The sequence below is a fragment of the Schistocerca gregaria genome, chromosome 1 (assembly GCF_023897955.1).
Source record: "Schistocerca gregaria isolate iqSchGreg1 chromosome 1, iqSchGreg1.2, whole genome shotgun sequence".
Lineage (NCBI taxonomy): Eukaryota > Metazoa > Arthropoda > Insecta > Orthoptera > Acrididae > Schistocerca > Schistocerca gregaria.
This window is the reverse complement of record NC_064920.1, coordinates 1,142,494,455-1,142,510,823: the sequence shown is the minus strand read 5'-3', so window position 1 is coordinate 1,142,510,823 and position 16,369 is coordinate 1,142,494,455. Positions and strand designations below refer to the sequence as shown.

General features: G+C 41.6%; 1 protein-coding gene across 1 annotated transcript in view; it reads left to right on the top strand.

The window, feature by feature from the left end:
* The window catches only part of LOC126293462 (ionotropic receptor 75a-like), a 109,555-nt gene that overhangs the window by 56,375 nt on the left and 36,811 nt on the right, over positions 1-16,369 (top strand). The gene's annotated exons all lie outside the window — the stretch shown is intronic.

The window sequence follows — 16,369 nt, the reverse complement described above, 5'->3', positions numbered from 1 at the left end:
GTAAATAGATCTCGCCGCAAAGAAAACCGCTTTTGTTTCAGCGTATCATATCAGTTACACTCTCACCCTATTGCGCGATAACGTGGTACGAGCTGCCCTTCTTTGCACTCTTTCGATGTCCTCCGTCTATCCTACCTGGTAAGGTTCAAATGGCTCAAATGGCTCTCAGCACCATGGGACTAAACTTCTGAGGTCATCAATCCCCTAGAACGTAAACCTACTTAAACCTAACTAAGGCACTCCGTCTTCAGGCCACAAGTGGCCCATCGGGACCATACAACCACCCTGTCATCCTCAACTGAGGACGCGGATAGGAGGGGCGTGTGGTCAGCACACCGCTCTCCTGGTCGTTATGATGGTTTTCTTTGACCGGAGCCGCTACTATTCGGTCGAGTAGCTCCTCAATTGGCATCATGAGGCTGAGTGCACCCCGAAAAATGACAACAGCGCAAGGCGGCCGGATGGTCACCCATACAAGTGCCGAACGCCCGTCAGCGCTTAACTTCTGTGATCCCACGGGAACCGGTGTATCCACTGCGGCAAGGCCGTTGCCTAATCCTAACTAAACTAAGGATATCACACACATCCATGCCCGTGGCAGGATTCGAACCTCACACTTTCCTTTGTTTAGAGCCATTTGCCACTTTTCGCACCATACAGAAATACTCTCTATAACATTTTGTAATTGGCATTGATCGTCTGATGAGTTTACTAGACGGTAAATTAAAGCGTCATCTGCAAAGAGTCTAAAGGGCTGCTCAGATTATCACCTAGATCATTTATGTAAATCAGGAACAGGAGAGGGCCTATGACAATATCTTGGGGAACGTCAGATATCACTTGAGTTCTGTTTGATGGTTCACCGTCTGTCACTACAAACTGTGACCTCTGTGAGAGGAAATCACGAATACAATCACAAAGCTGAGACGATACTCCATATGCAAGCAATTTGGTTAGTAGTCTCTAGTGAGCAACGGTATCAAAAGCCTTCTGGAAAGCCTTCTGGAAATCTAGAAATATGGAATCGATCTCTGATCCATTGTTGACAGTACTCATTTCTTCATGGGAATAAAGAGCTTGCTGTGTTGCACAAGAATGATGTTTTATGTATCAATAAGTCATTTTCTTCAAGGTGATTCATAATGTTCGACTACAGTAAATTGTCCAAAATCCTACTTCAAATTGAGGTCAGTGATATGGGTCTGTAATTCAATTGGTTACTCCTATTTCCTTTCTTGAATATTTGTGTGACCTGTACTACTTTCCAGTCTTCAGGAACAAACCTTTCGTCAAGTGAGTGGTTGTATATGATTGCTTAGAAAGGCGTTAGTGTGACTCTGAAAGGATTGGTATACCATCTGGACCGGAAGACTTGCCATTCTTAAGTTATTAAGGGATACTGACAAGTCCTTGGCTTTATAAAGAAAAAGTATTCTATTGGTTCAAACAAATTTATTTACTCATCATATTCGCCTGGAGCTAATACTTTTATCATATATTTGATCCAGTTTCATTTATCCATCTGCAAAGATATTTCTATTTTTCTGCAAACCAGTCATCCTCAGCCTTTCTGTCTTACTCACTGCTCATATATCGTCTTCCTTGGAGATGTTTCTTGAGGTTTTGGAACAGAAAACAGTCTAAGGTTGGGGGGAGATCGTCACTAAGGTGAATAGGGTTGATTTTTGAGGCTGTCAGAGTGAAGACTTGCCAACGTCCTCTTCGTGGTGACTGCCTTGTGAGCAGGGACTTTGTCTTGCAGAAACAAGATTCCTTTCCTCAGCTTTCAGCAATGTTTGGAGACCAGTTGTTGTTTCAGCATTTCAAGATGTTTACAGTAATAATTTTCCGTTATTGTTTTGCTACGTTGCAAATAGTCAATAAGTAGCCTTCCACCTTTAACCCAAAAGAGAAATGCAAACACCTGGTCTGCTGATCTGTGTACTTTGAATTACATTGGACGTTTAGAACTACTATGTCTTCATTATTTGGACTGTTATTTAGTTCCTGGAGTATACTTGTGACGTGCCCACCCGGCTAGCCGCGCGGTCTAACGCACTGTTTATCGAGCAGGAAAGAGTGCCGGCCCCGGCACGAATTCGCCCGGCGGGTTAGTGTCGAGGTCCGGTGTGCCGGCCAGCCTGTGGGCGGTTTTTAAGGCGGTTTTCCGTCGGCCTCGGCGATTGCTGGCTCCCCTTATTCCACCTCAGTTACTTTATGTCGGCGTTTGCTGCTCAAACACTGTCTCCACGTACGTGTACACGATAATTACGCTACCACGCAAACATTTGGGTTACACTCGTCTGGTATGAGTGGTATGAGACGTTCCCAGAAGGGGGGGGGGGGGGGGTGGATGGTCCACTGGGGGCCGAACCGCACAATAACCTTCGGTTCGGTGTGGGGTAGCGGTAGGGAGGCTGGCCTGCTGCGGCCTGTTGTGGGATTGTGAACCACTGAGAGCTACGGCGGGTCGAGACCTCTTCGTTATTTCTAGGTCCCCGGTTTAATACACACACAACACACAATACTTGCGACGAGACGATCAAAAAACCCAACAGGTTCTGGGCGAAATTGCACTAAAATGGAATGTGAAGCTTTTAGTCTGCATTGAGGCACTTGGGAACCCGTTTAACTGAGAGCTTTCTTAAGTCCCAAATCTCATAAATGATATGACTCACCAGTCCGTAGGACTTCCACAGCGTCTCTGCTATCATCTTAGTAGTTATCCTCTGATCTTCCAGGATAATGAAATGAAAATCAATCACAATTCTGGATCTGTGACTTTAGTTGCCCATCCAGGACGCTCTTTACCTTGAGTGCTGAAATTTCCCGATTTAAAAGCAGTAACCCAATTCTGATAGTGGAGTAGGAAGGAAAGTTACCACCAAATGTTCTAAACATATAATCCTAAACTTCCCTTTTGAACAACGATATTTATACGCAGCAGGACTCTCTCATCGTGAATTCTCTATTTTCTTGCCAATCATTCATAAGAAAATCCTCGTGCATCTGTTGGGACATGCTTAATGCATTCAAATCTTAGACTCCGTCTACAATTTCTAACTCCAACTACAACTCCAACTCTTCCATCCATTACTAAACTGGAGATTTCTTGATGCTCAGAATTTTTTCTGTCTGACGTTTCGACGCTGAATTTCCGTGTCTGGAAGCGCGTTGGTGGCACTAACGAATCTTCGGCCAGTGTAAACAAATTAAGTAAGATAACACCGGCGGAAATCGAAGCTAGAGAAACTTCTTCTGTTGATCAAGGGAAATGTGATATATCTGCCTCTGAGTAACCCCTAATATCTGTTATCGTTCTCCCTACATCCCTACGCGTTTTGTATGACAGAAGCAACAAAATGATCGCTCATGTTTCACTGTTGTTTCTCTGCCAGGGTTTCTGGAGAATTACTATTCCAGTCTTCCAGATATTCACTTTACGTTGTTCGGCCATCTCCGTTATGCTTTCAGATAGGCTGTACCGATCTGATACCATCCCAGCAGCGCTTCTCTGAGCTCCTTCAAAGTGTGTTGTCGAGCCTGCTTCGTAAGAACTCCAAACACGGGAACAGTTCTCTAGATTTGGTCTTACTAGCACCCTGTATGCCATTTTCTTTACAGATGTACTGCACGCATTCAAAATCATCCCAACAAATCGTAATTTTCAACTTGTCTTTCCCTCTATTGATTATTACTGTCCGTTCCACTTCAGATCTCGTTATTATATAATATTTAAATACATCTAGGATGCGACATACTTGGGACGGTTCCCCGTAAGGTTTACATATAGACGACTACTTTACAGTTAAGATTTAAATGTTTGCAGAGTATTCACCGAACTACTTCCAGACTGCTTCTCACGGTAATACACAACAAGCTTACTTTCTTTTACCTTTTATGGTGTCCTTCGTCTATCCTGTCAGGTAAGGGTACCACACTGTGCTGCCGTACTTCAAAGAGGATAGCCAAGTTTGGTGGAGACAGTCTCTTTAGCAGATTTTTTGCATCTAAAGTATTCTGCCAATGAACCACAGTGCTGGATTCGCCTTCCCCACAGTATTTTCTATGTGGTGATCTCATATTAAGTTATTCATAATTGTAATCAATCCCTCGTTAATTAAATGAACAGGTAACCTTCATACTTGCATTGTTTATCGTTTCACCACAATTTAAAATGTTTTGTTATTTAGGGTCAGCTGCCACTCTTCACCCGATGCAGATACCTTTGTCTGTTTCGTTGTGCAGTTCGTTCTCATCTTCTGATCACCTTACAACACAATAAACGACAATATCAACTGCAAACAATAAGAAAAGGCTGGCTCGGATAGCCTCCTAGACGACTGGAGGCGGCTGGAAGCCCGAGAAAATTTTATCACTATCTATAGCCGCGGAACTATGCATTCGTGTATTCCTAAGCCAGATTTGCATCTATCTGTATTTCAAGAAGGCTGCGATGCCTTCCATCAATTAGAAATTTTGTTCATATCTTTCTGCTTTGTCTCACGATCGTCTACAGTGTAGAACATCATGTATCTAGGCTCATCGAATCGGTACTGTACAAACGCCTGTGTTCACGGAACCAGACACAAACATAGATGTGGTGTGTGTCCAGCAATTCACACTTCCATGCTGCGTCTTGTAAAATCAGTAAACTGAAGGAAGAGAACAGGAAAGACGACGGTTTAAACATTCTAGTCTTATCGCTTAGGTCCGGCCCCTGATACGGTATCTCTAAGTATAAAGTATTGCATATCATCTGTGTATGTTTTCCGTTTCATTCAAAACTTACTTTCAGGTGTAGCAGTTCGGCCACATACCTGTCGCTACGTCTGCATTAGTACGCTACAACTGTGAATGTTCTAACCTTCTTTTTAACTTTCGGTATCTAACATCTACATGTAAATAATTTACATAGAATAAAAGACTTTAATTAATGACCTAATATGAGAACATACGGATACAGATTAAAATTGGATTTTTAAGATTACTCTTGATTAAAATGTTTGTAAAATGCTAAATAACAAAAAAGAAATAATAGGAAGCAACAACAGCGGCAATGAGGCACATATATAAATAGTGGCATAGAAATACGCTTTTAACGATGGTATTTGTCATTCTCTGACAAATCTTAGAAAGTAATTTAACAAAGATAGCTGTTCTGACATTAAAAATTTAAGAAACAGAGCTGTGTTGGCTCGATGCTTACAACTACCGATCTTGAGTGACCTAAGAAATGTGGTAGCTTCAGTTAGGTAATTTCAAATCCCATAGATGAACGATTAATTGTAATGACGTGGAACGAATCAAATTACATTCACCTTACACATTCATTATGGATATGTGCTGATCATCTACAATTTTTTTAGTGCTGTTCTATGTTAATAATTCATACGCATCACCTTTCAAGCGTTACAAAACGAAAAATTCTTCTATAGAAAAGCATGAATTGGCAATAAGAAATCTCTACAGTTTGTTTTCAAATTTAGCTTTGCTGCCTGTCAGACATTTTATTTCATTGGGTAAGTAATCAAAAATTTTAGGCGCATTGTTTTGATTCCCATTTTCTCCTGAAGACAATCTTAAACTGGGGTAATTAATGTCGTTTTTTTCCATAATATTCCTCTCGAACTGCAGTGGATTATTTACAACAGACTTCATGAGGGTATCTATACTGGGAAGCAATAGCCACAATGGCTACATCCGTAAACAAATGTCTAACATATGGTCGTGGGTGTGCACTAGACATTATTCTTACAGCACGATTTTCAGCGATGAACACTTTCCTTCTTAAAGTTGAACTACCCCAGAATATTATTCCATATGACATTACTGAATGAAAATACACTTCCCTTTAACTTAAAATGAGATTATTTTAAACGAAGTGATGTTCGAACTACATTGCGAATCGGCTTTAATGTTTTCCTGCCTTTTTATGAGACCTTGAAGAGTACGGTATTAGTAGTGACAACCGAATAAATTGTATTATTATGATCATTTTACTGTTAGATAATTGTTACCTCACACAAAGCTAAATTTTCAACTTTCAGCTAAGACTTAAAAAAAGAAAACAAAATGGAAAACAAAAAGAACAAAATGCGAGCCCGCAACTTATAAATTTTCGGTATTATTACTGTTCTTATGGAATGTTATCACGACGATAAAGCGGTTTCCTGTTTGTTGGTGAAGCTGGTTTTTCAGTAAACTATCAGTAATTTAAGTTTATTCAATGACAAAGAGAACGAAGCGTATAACATCTGACTTCGACGTTAGTGGGGAGAGCATCTTGGGCGTGACACGTCGTTTAAGTACTTACATGTAATACTACAAAGCCATATAAAATTGGACGAATACGCAAAATCAGTATTAGTGAAGGTTAATGGGAAATTTAATTTTTTTTCAAAGACTTTAAATTTAGGGAGCCTGTATACTTAGTATAATGTGAAACCACGATGCTACCACCAACATAAATTTCTCGCAAAGATCATTAGGGAAAAAAAAGAAAAAAAATTAAGGCATGCAAATACTAATATGTCTCTTGCTTTGTATGGGAATGCAATCAGTAAGAAAATCATCGTTGAAACGCTGGATGACGTGCAAACTACAGTAGCACATGAGCGCAGATGCCAACGTATAATAACGAAAAGAAACAACATCCCGTTATGAATTTATCAGTGTTAGAAATCATACAGTGTGCATCGGACATTTAGACCTGGTCGTAAAGCCAAAAAATTGTTTTTCCTTCAAAAATTATTTATCCAGTTACATGGTCGTTATGGTCCCAATTACAAGTTTACTTCCTGTATGAACTTAACCGGAATCGGATTATTTGCAAACAGCTTTGGGATTCTGAAGCATAAAAACGTTCCCAAACGCAGAAAAGTCGAATTTTATCGTCTTCTACCCATAGGTCACAGTCACCACTTCCGAAGGTATCCAACTGCAATTGACATCATTTGCCTTCGCTTCTGATGGATCATTGCTAATTAAAGAGGCAATCGAAATACTGTTATCTGGAGCGTCTGGAACGTCGTAGAATATACTGATCGATACACCAAATCCTTTTGACCCAATAATACTATTTACTTTCGTTGTGGATAACGACGTTAACACTAGAGATCGCAACAATGTTTGTATGTATCTTACATGTCCATGTGTATCAAAGTAATATCGACACCATAGAAACGATACGTTAGCACATTAACCCGAATACATCTGGCTTCACGAATTTTATTTTCTGTATAGGTTTACAGAGTATTGAGTATAAGCAATTAATAAAGTACACATCCTTTAATTAATTATTTAATTAATCAATTATTATTTCGTTTATTGTTTACTATCACTTACGCTATTAAGCTACTGCACCGTGGCACAAATTATAGAAGTGCTGTGCAGAGGTTGTTTCTGTGCCACCTAGTAAGGTCAGTTTCTTCCGATAAACCGTTAATGATAACGAACCTCCCCGTACTGCAATGAGTATTACCAGACGACAGAATGTACAACTATAGAATCCCCAGTCCAACCGGCTGCAGGAAAGTTATACATCAAGCACTTTTAAGAACAAGCTGTGAACCCCAAGATGTTGCCGCCATCTTGTTTCTGCCGACATGTTAACACCGTGTTGATACGGTCTCTTGGTGAAAGTATATTGCACCTGTTCCTGGATCGTATGAACAGTTACTGTCCTAAAATTCGGATCGCTGTAGAGATGGAGAGTGGATGGCAAGCTATCGTTCTTGGGTGTGTTATCTGAGCGTAGGGCTGACGACTAGCGTAGTCAGTGTACAAAAACGGAGCAGTTATCAGAAAGGGGTGGATATCGGTAAAAATGAAGCACACATAGAGTCAAACAAACGATCACAGTTTCCATAAAAATCAATGATCTATGCAAGAGAAAGCTCTTCACAAATTGAGCTAGTCAATAACGTGTTAGTCCAACTGTTCAACTGTATGTGAGTTCCTAAGGGACGAAGCTGCTGAGGTCATCGGTCCCTAGACTTACACACTACTTAATGTAACTCATACTAAGAACAACACGTACAACAATGCCCGAGGGAGGATCGTACCTCCGTCGGGAGGGGCGCGTTAGTCCACCGTCCACGTCTGATCCTTGTGCAAGCAGTTATTCGGCTTGGCGTTGATCGACATAGTGTCAGGCACACGTGCATTCCCTTCACGTGTTTATGCTAATTATTTCGCACATTTATGAGACTTTGCGAGATCTAAACGAACGGGAGTGATCTGTAGCAGCCAGGATACATGTCCATCTGACAATTATGCTTCAGCAAGGAGCATCAACGATAACATCATAAGAGGCAATGTTGTGCAACTTTAGTAGAGACAAGATCCGACTATTTGGGAGTAGGACCTTATAATTTGAAAAACTGTTCCGAGACAAACTTTCGCCACACTGTCCGCAAACGTGATGTCAGATCCGCCTGGCAACAGAGATCTGAACGGCCATTGGCTGAGAGATTTGATATTTATATGCGTAGGAGACGAGTGGAGTATCCCTATTGGCCGAGAGAGAAAGGTGGGATCTCTCTTGTGCACCGGGAAGACCGTGCGACGTTAGTGACCACAAATATAGAAGTGACAAACAAGATATAAAGTTAAAGTGAACGGTATTAGTCATCAGTGAACGAGCATTGAAAGTGATAAGGGTGTTGTAAAGTTTTCCGTGTGACGGCGCAGCCATGAGCTGCCATATTGAAAGTCTGTGACGCGTGTTTTAAAGTCTTCTTCATTAAAACGGTTATATTACAACACGTTGTGAACCTTTAACAACTGGAATCCCGACACACAACATTTCAGCAGGGACACAAACCTGCATTGAACCTGGCGCCTGAGCACTACTACTGCGACGAGGGACAACCGAAGCAGCAAGACACCAAGTTAGTAATAAAGAAACGAGAGATGGAAGGCAGAGTCGCTTCCTTCTCGCTAAAATGTCACACATAAGAAGCAGGGCGTCGCACGAGTTGTTGGATATCCTCCCGAAGGACATGGTGCCAAATTTGGTCCAATTGCAGCAGTAGAAAGTCAAAAATCCCAAACTGGTTGGAGGTCCCTGCTCATCATACAACGTTCTCAGGTGGGGAGAGATTCGGCTATCTTGATAGCCAAGGTAGTAGTGTATTACCAACACGAGGATGAGCTGTAAACTATTGCCTTTTGTGGCTGGCATTAGCTTGGTGGAATGTAAGCTCAGGATGGTATGCAATGAAGGTCGACAACACGAGGTCTACAATATTTTCCGCTAACCCCTGTGATGTAAGGGCGCCGCGGATGACAACCCAAGTGGTCCTACTATGAAATGAAACGTTACCGCGGACCATCACTCTGTACCTCAGGAGCACATCCATCTACGCTATTAATGTGTGCCAAGCCGTGTAACTTATAACATTAAGTTGTTTCACTGTGATATGTCACTCGTCCCTAACAACCGAACCTTAAGTCCTGTCACGGGAAAAAACACATATAACACTTAGGTACATCACTCTAACCAGAAACACGCTAATGTTAACCTCTGAGGGGATTTCGAAGACTGACTGCGCGTGTGTCTAATGGACAAAGGTATCGGACTATAATTTTGAATGTGGTGAAATTAACAGAACAACCAAACGGACTTTAACCTTGCGAGTTAATGAAAGTGATAAAATCATATGTGAATGAGAAAATGGACGGTCGCCAACCCAGAGTGACACAGTGCACTCTGTACTGTGTGTAGCAACAGTTACCGATAACACACACACCAGTAAATTATGTGGAGCAACTTTGCACCAAACTCATATTAATGACAGCCCCCCCCCCCCCCCATAACATTACTTAATCAGATATTGAAATGTCACCGCATGAAGCGCAGAATTAAATTAGGACAAGAGGGTCTTTTATCTTGACTGACATGAAAAACACACATATAGATGAATAACACCGTAAATAAACTTGTTAAGCTCCTCCACATGTAGCAGTTTTCCTTAGCAACAGTCACAGTTTAGTTCTTTCCTAACAGATGGAGATTATGATGGGGACCCACAAAATAGTATAGTCTCACTAGCGAACGCTCATCGATTATTACAGTGGAAAAGACTAATTCAAGAAGCTAATCATTCACTTCACTTGGAGCTGTTCATAATTTGCTTTGCAAGTGTTTCCAATACAACACTGGGTATAATTAACTTCAAAAAATGTAACCATTCATTACACAAACCAAAAAAACACTATTTAGTATGTTCATTAAAGATTTGTGTGTGTGTTTTTTTTCCTTTTAATCACCTGTGAAGCAGGTATTCAATACAACAATAGTTCCGCAGTCTTGCACTGCAATCCTACACTACAATATTTTACAATAAAGTATGGATACTTTAGCAAAAGCCTATCCAACTTCACTTTTCTGGTTTTAGCTTTCACTTTTACTACTCCTTTTACCTAGGACCAAAAATGACTTTTAAACACAAGAACGCAAGCATTGTTCATTTAAATCAGGATACTCGGTTTCAGTAGCGCGTAAGTGAACACCCTGCATAGGTTCGTGATCAGCGTGAAAATATCGTCTCGGACACACACTTATATTTTGTATGATTATTATTGGAGCAACACACAAATTAACAAGTCCATGCCCATATACATTACTTACCCGAATTTATGATGTTTGTGAAGCTGTCGCGAAGAGCCGGCCGCTTCGGCCGAGCGGTTCTAGGCACTTCAGTATGGAACCACACTGTGCTACGGTCGCAGGTTCGAATCCTGCCTCGGGCATGTATGAGTGTCATGTCCTTAGGTTAGTTAGGTTTAAGTAGTTCTACGTTCTAGGGGACTGATGACCTCAGATGTTCAATCCCATTGTGCTTAGAGCCATTTGAACCATCTGAGTGGCGAAGATAGGCGACAGGCGACATTGTGGTAACTGTACTCACGGCTCTTGATGTACGAATGTTCTATAAAATCTCTTCTTGGCTTCGGATTTTCGACATATTAGAGCCATTCCATTATGCCGTGAATACCAAATAACAAGCAGATCCGCATCAGAGGCAAATCCCTTCTACTGCAGCTTCCACTTGCCTCTCTTAGCACCGTCGAAGTGTACCGTGCTAAAGCTAGCCACAGACTCCTTGCCGTTCACACAAACGGGCATCTCAGTTAGACCGCCAAAACCACCTTTTACATCACGCAATGCCACTTCCGTTGCGGAGAGGCTTCCCTACAGGTTTTACATGTTACAATTGCCGTAAGCATTAACCAGCTTTCAAGAAACATTTTATTTTTATGAACATACTCATTTTATAATAATTTTTCGTTTTAAATATCGTTTTGGTTTTTTGTATATAAATTACAAAACTCAGATTTTCTTGCCATATATCAAGGAGTTTAAATATCACAGAATACACAAATAATAGTTGCAGATACACCGTTACTTAATATATACCTACTTCTAATCAATATAACTGTTACAAACTGCCTAATTAAGGGCCAGCGGTGGACCACCACGTTAGTGATTAGCTCAATTTGTGAAGCTCATTCTCTTGAATAAATCATCCTATTTTAATGAAATTATTGTCATTTGTTTGTCTCAGAATCTAAATCATATTTACCGATTTCAGTAGCATTCGGATGATATAATTGTAGTGCGTCTCATTTTTTCTTCTTAGAGTGTATTTGACACCAAACTGTACACAAGCAATCTTCTTCAACACATCAGTACACAGACCGATGACGATTTCAAGCCAGGGTCTCCTAGAGTATGAACTTCAGCATTTGACACTCGTGTTTGGAGAAAATAACTACAGCAATGGAGAAGTGACGAATACGTCCTGGTGCCACCAACAAAGGACACATACAAGACGCAGACCTACCTATACTGGGTATAGGTAGCTCTGGGGCTCGTGTTACAGAAACGTGGACTGAGGCCAGTATTCAGTCTTGCTTTCGAGGCGCGAAATGTGTTACGTTCCATTAAAGTCGGCGTACGTCGTCGAGTGCCTGGTGTGTATGGGATCTCCCCTGAATGTGCCAGCATCTAAAGAGGCCCGAAGATCCGCAATGTCACTGACAATTTTGCGGAGGGCAGCGGCTATGAAAGGCGTAGAGGCCTGGGGTGTGTTCTGTCTCTGGGTTTGCGAGGATGGCATTCAGCTCTCTGTAGTGGGTTCGATCACCTTGCCAGGTCCACACGAATCGGACGGAGACTGAGGTGGTTGCAGCAAGACAGACGGCGCTCACGGAATATTGGCTTTTTTCCAACAATTCAGATGAGGTGCAGATGCGCGCCTTCGTTCAGTGGGGCAGTCTCATGTTATGCTACAAAGCCTTCATATTTTTATTCTGGAGATGACGAAATTCTTCTGATGGTTACGTGAAATGCTAAGGTTCCGAATTCTACACTCGGACCCGCGCACTGTTTTATCGACCAGGAAGTTTCATATCAGTTCACACTCGGCTGCAGAGTGAAAAGTTCATTCCGGAAAAATCCCCCAGGCTTCTTCCAGAAGTGGTAGTCTTGCAAGTTTCGCAGGAGGAAATGTATGAATTTTAGGAGCTAGGGGAAGAGGTACTGGAGGATGTAAAGCTGTGAGGACGGGTCATGAGTAGTGCTTGGGTAGCTCAGTCAGTAGAGCACTTCTCCGCGAAAGGCAAAGGTCCTGAGTTCGAGTCTTGGTCATGCACACAGTTTTAATCTGCCAGAAAGTACTTTACACGCACTACTTGGTGCAGAGCGCAAACGGGCGCTCATTGGCTCGAGCGACTAGCCGAGGCTGGTGCAGCATTTCTACAGACTGTAGCGACTTTTTATTGGCACATCTGGTGGTTTACTGTGGGAACTGCAGCGTGGAGGCGGGGCGGCGCAGCATCTTGAACGCTGCGCCACGGTGAACAAGTGGCGGGCTGCTGGGAATGAGAAAGCGTACTGATTACAACCAATACCGCTATTTTAGTACCGAATAACAGGTATTTTTCAGCATGTGCTCTGCCTCGATTATAGCAGGTTCTATTTCTTTTTACTAATAACTTGGGAAAAACAAAAGACAGTGTATCAATTTGTCATAGCAGTGGCGCTAAATTATTCAGTATCTAAATAATTTTTTTTTACAAATGAGTATTATTTGTTCGTCAAATTTTCATTATTTTGAAATTTTGAGCTTTTATAATATGTGCGATAATCGATCAGCACTAGTTTGACAACATCGCCGACCGCTGGAAACGGGTACCAACAACATAACAAGAATTGATACAGCGTCGCTGAGATAATAATTTTTCTGTTTACTACGAAGAAGCAGTGATCCTCTCGACTTTTGGGAGCAGAGTGGAAGGTGTACCCGGAAAATATTCATCGTTAGTAGGACGTTTTGTTGGTAGTGAAGGACTGTTATCGGTTTTGTGTTATATATTTTTTGAAGATGGAGTCAGCTTAGAGATCAATATATTATACAACGACTATTTATGAACAAATTGGACAATAAATACTGGTCGAGGCTGGCAGCCTTTGGATATGGATCTTGTACATAGATTGATTCTCTTGACCCTTGTAAAGAGGAAGGAGCAGCAGATTCAAACATAGCGCTGCCCCCTGGCGACACTCGGCCCCACAGCGAGACCTATCTGCCAGAAGGTGCACAACACCCCTCTCCGTGCATGCCCTCCTCTGCAAGGTTTCGCACATTGTTGCTTGTATACACGCTGTTGCTATGTAAAGCGAAACAAGAAATACACCACGCAGCATGTCGTGGTACTAACTTTTTTCATCATCACGTAGCCGTGCACGCACAAGTAGCGACCAGCACAGAAGTGCAAGCGTAGCCTCGTACTTAGTAGTTTTACATCTGAATACTCGGTGGAGAGAGCACTTGAGGGCTCAAAGGTTTATTCCAAATGTGGTGGCTTGATAAAGGAGAAGCTTCAAGAAATCTCGAGAGACTCCAAGAAAATAATCAATGTTTTCGATGTAAAGCTATTTTACATTTTTTACTTTATTTTAATTTTTTATTGGGTTCCGTTGGACCAGGAGGCGAGGCAGATCTCCTGGTCATTAAACACGTCAGTAGAGTTTCCATAATAATGCTTATAAAATTATATACGAAAGGAACTAGTTAATGAAACAAGATTTCATTTTATGAAAGAAGTTACCAGTAACCACAACATTACAGAGAAAAGTTCTCATATATCGCGAGAAACTCGTATAGAGAGTAAAAGTAGTGTTCCTTAACAATACCCTTATATTCAAAGCATGAAGACCATAACTGTGTACATACATATATACACCATCTGAAAGAAAAGTGAAGTTTGTATATTGGGAGCGCTATAAACTGTGCTAATATCGCTAACAGCGAGGGCATAGGGAAGTGTATGGACATGATATTCTTAGTGGAGACTGTGTGTTGATAGGACATGCATTATGAAATGAGATGAAACGATGTGTTTATAAAAAAAAGTGCAAGTAAATGTATGACGATGCATGTCGTTGACAATGTTTGGATAGTGGAATTATTGAAAAATATATAATTTTTTGAGCTGGATGTCACATGAATAAGGTAAAATTTTCTAAACACATTGTTTGCTCTTCAACAAAATATTCCTTTCTGCTAACCATATGGCTCCTAGTAGTTACAGTCTATAATAGTTAGTATCTTTTTATTTATCTGACTGTTGTTGCTACTTTCTGCAATTGCTGTAGTTCGTGCTATGAACATTTTCTGTGGTAAGTGACTTACGAAAAAGAATGGGGTTTTCGCTATCGGGATTCATGATTGAAATGAGTTTAGGCAATTAACAGAATAGGAGGTAGTCTCATGTTTCTTTGACTTCATATTTTTGGATTTGTATCATTGTTAGGATCTCTTGCAATTCAGGACCACTCTTTTGTTTTAATTGTTGGAAATCATGTTTTCAATGTACAGCAGTCAGATTGCTTTGGGCTTGTATATTGTCGATAATAAATGAATAGGTAAGTTTGAATTGTCTTTGTCAGTGAAAATTCTGTAGGTCAATGTTTAATAAACAAAAATAATTAAAGAGCTAGTTTCAACTGTTGCAGTGGTTACAATATTGAATCAAATTTAGAATCACGTTGGCAGTATGAGCCCATGTATTAGCATTATGTTGTCCGCCCCCCGTAGATGAGTGGTCAGCTCGACACAATGCTAATCCTAAGGGCCCGGGTTCGATTCCCAGCGGGGTCGGAGATTTTCTCCGCTCAGGGACTGGGTGTTGTGTTGAATTCGTTTCATCTCCATCGACGCGTAAGTCACCGAAGTGACGTCAAGTCAAAAGACTTGCACCAGGCGAACTGTCTAACCGACGGGAGGCCCTAGTCATACGACATTTGCATTTAGCATTACACTACCATGCATGCACTAATTGATTCCGAAAAGGTTTCCCAATCTCGTATCCTCTCCTGAGGCAGGTGGCACACTGTTTTATCTGGTCCTTGATGTCTTGGACGCTGTAACTGGGAAGGAGTTGCAATACGAAGAGGTCCTATATTCGAGGGGAAGTCAATAAATGTGTCGCAAATGCCAGAATAGTATGTATTATTTAAAATTTCGTGCCGTACGAATCTAGAAGGTGGTTACAAATGTCGCTTGGAAGACAGCCAATACACAGTACTCCGCAGCCAATAATTAATTGTTTGCAGTCGGCTGAAGTATGTACCCAAAAGAATAACGCCATTTTTGGGACTGTAGGGCACGTCCGTACTCAAATTCGTTCAGTGTACAGACCTATATTTCATGAAATTTTCTGTTGGATACAGGAATGCAGCCAAGTCAAAAACAAGGAGCGTCCCGGGCGCCCTTGTTATCCGTGATGGCACACCTCGTCTAGGGTTGTTCCGCTACCCCCACGATAAAACAGTCTTGTGGGACGCAGCAGGTTAAGGAACCCAATAAATTTGCTAAATTCCGAGGTATCACTTGTTATATGCGAACGCTGCCACAAAAATTCTATGCTGCTGAATTTCCCATCGAGCGATGGACGTCTCTCCACACTACGGGAGTATGTTGAAAAGAAAAGAAATTTCAGGCTAGTACATGCAGCTCTGCTCTCTCTACCCAGTTAGCAATTTATTAATTGACCCACTCTCGTATGTTCTATAAGAGATACATCTATAGATCTTGCTGGACATGGGTATAGATTGTTCACAGAGACACGTGACATTTGTGATAGAGCATGGTTTGTTGAAAACTGGCACCACGACACTGACGCGTGAGAAGTAAGACCTGCGACCTCAGGACGCCGTTGTGACGTCAGAGATCTCTCAGTCGCTTCCAGCGGTGGCCAGTAGGCATACCCGATGGCACTCCGCGCCATGACACCGTAGGAACCTCGCTATGCCTTTCCAAACCGTTGCAAGCTTCGAAACTCTCCCTTGGCCGCT